Consider the following 2,466-nt stretch of genomic DNA (forward strand, 5'->3'; position numbering starts at 1 on the left):
ATTTCTACAGCAGCTAATTAATAAATACTTAATTTATCTACTGATGTTTTCTGTGTGTTCAAAGTATTTGGTGGTCTTTTAATTTACAGCAATACACTCAATGTTAATGCTGTGTGTGTGTGTGTGTGTGTGTGTGTGTGTGTGTGTGTGTGTGTGTGTGTGTGTGTGTGTGTGTCCTCAGTGAACTGTATCAGTCTCTGCAGTATCTTCCAGCTGCAGCAGTCACTTCAGTTTCTGTTCAGTCTGACTGAGGGAGGTTTTTGTACGACTGTTTTTCACTGTGTGAACACACGCTGACTGTTGATGTTGTGATAACTCTGACAGTAATAAACTGCTGCATCTTCAGCCTGGACTCCACTGATGGTCAGAGTGAAGTCAGAGTTTGATCCACTGCCTGTAAAACGAGCTGGAATCCCTGATTGTCGAGTGGTAGCAGTATAAATGAGCAGTTTGGGAACTCCTCCATCTTTCTGTTGGTACCAGGCTAAATAGTGATAGATGCTGAACAAAGCATAAACATTCTGACTGGTCCTACACTTGATGCTGACAGTTCCTCCCACAGCAGAGCTCACTGCTCCAGGCTGAGTCACTGTGATCTGTCCTCTGGACTCTGAGGATACAGAGACAAAAACATAAAGCAGCTTCATGGTTTTGTGGGCTTCATTTCAGAGGGACTGATGTTGATAGAGGAGAGGAGTTTGATTCTCTGGACTTTACCTGTGAAGCAGCAGCAGAGGAGAGTCCAGATGAGGACGCAGATCAAAGTCATGTTTTTGATGAGGAGGATTTCTGTGGCTTCTGTTGTGATGAAGGACAGCTGTCAGTCATCCAGTGTTCAACTCTCAGGACTATAAACTCTCCCAGAGCACTGGAGCATGGTGCTGCTGATGCAAAGTGCCTCTCTATGGAAATCATCTGACTGTTTTGCTGTGAGTCAATTTGCTGCATTGACGTTGAACCAGTTGTCCTCTTAGAGTGAAGGGTCACTGAAAATGTATTAAAGTTCTTCTAAGAAGTCATCACTATCCCCTAAATACATATTTATATCCTCATTTTTTTTTTGTCTATCTTCATTTTTTACAAATGCATTAGACAGAGCTCTCTGTCACATCCAACCAGGGAATATGTTTGGGGAAAATTATTTCCGTCTGTCCATGTACCATGATAGTACATGTGAGTTAAAGTCAAAAGCCGACCATGCGGAAGGCAGCGGTGGTGACACAAATCCAGAGGCCAGCTGCGCAGAAGGCAGCGTCCGCGACACTATTCAGGAGGGCGTCCATGACGGCGATGATGTCCAGCCAGCGGCCTGGAAAGTGGTCAGCAATGTTGAGGCGCTGGACGTGGACCCGATGGCAGGGTGGCGGCCGCATAACCAGGCGAGGATGAGGCTGCAGGGACGGTGATGGCCCGACGGGCTCCTCGGACCCTCCAGCCTTTGGCACACACAAAGCAAAACCAGCAAGCACGGGGGCCTCTGGAGCTGCGCAGAGCACTGACCCTGCTCAGGCAGCGACAGCCGGGTGCAGTCGTCAGCTGGCTTCTCAGCCTCCAGGGGTCCAGAGTCGGCTGAGGGCTGAAACTCAGCCTCTGGGGAGGCCCTGGAGTGAGTAAGAGTCTCTAAACAGGCCAGCTTTTGAGGAACCAGTTCAGTGTTAATATGTTTGTCTCTCTGCTCTATATGGGAGGTAGAAAAACAGTCCTTCCTCCCCGTACATGGTGCCGACGGGCCAGGCAAAAAAAATCTCTGGCGGGTGAAGCTGATGCGAATGCTACGGTACGGCCGTTGTCCACTGCTGCCGAACAAAGTTCGCCAATTCCTGAGCTTGCACCACCTCCTGGGCTTTATGTAAATCAGTGATTAAATCCATAAATCCTCTGATGTGGGGGAGATAAAGATTTCTTTCGAGAATCACTTCTATTGCGTTTATCCCCACAACCTTCGAACTTGCATTCGAGGTGAGGGTTATCCAATCAACTAGGCGTAGGACTTGTGCAAGGTCGCTCTGCCCAGGTAAGTCCGCTGGATCCATGTTGTGGTCGGTTCTTATTGTCACGGCTGGAGCAGCAGTCGTGTGGTGTAGTGAGAAAACGATCCAAAATGCAGGTACTGGCTGGGGTGCGAGTGAGTGTTTATTTGTAGTGAAGGCAAAGTACAAAACAGGAAATAAGGAACAGGGAGTAACTAAAACCTAGACTGGGAAAACTAACAAACAAACCTGAAAACATAAGGACACGGGGAGACACGCAGGGAAGACATGGAGAAAGGAGAGCAGAGAGAGGCGGGGATACCAAATTACACAGACGAACCGACGATGAGCACAGGTAGATACACACTATAAATACACACAGGAGGGAATAAGGAATGGCCAAAACAGGAGGGAGACACAGCTGAACCTAACTGACATCACGAGACACAGACTTTCAAAGTAAAACAGCAAACTCACAGACTTTTACAACACAAAC

At 47.8% G+C, this 2,466-nt stretch overlaps 1 pseudogene; it reads right to left on the reverse strand.

Moving 5' to 3' along the window:
- Positions 1–275: 275 nt before the first annotated feature.
- LOC146363516 (Ig kappa chain V region K-25 pseudogene) lies at positions 276–769 on the reverse strand (annotated as a pseudogene).
- Positions 770–2,466: the final 1,697 nt, after the last annotated feature.

Source organism: Perissodus microlepis, chromosome 22 (assembly GCF_051167445.1).
Source record: "Perissodus microlepis isolate ML-2025 ecotype Zambia chromosome 22, ASM5116744v1, whole genome shotgun sequence".
Classification (NCBI taxonomy): domain Eukaryota; kingdom Metazoa; phylum Chordata; class Actinopteri; order Cichliformes; family Cichlidae; genus Perissodus; species Perissodus microlepis.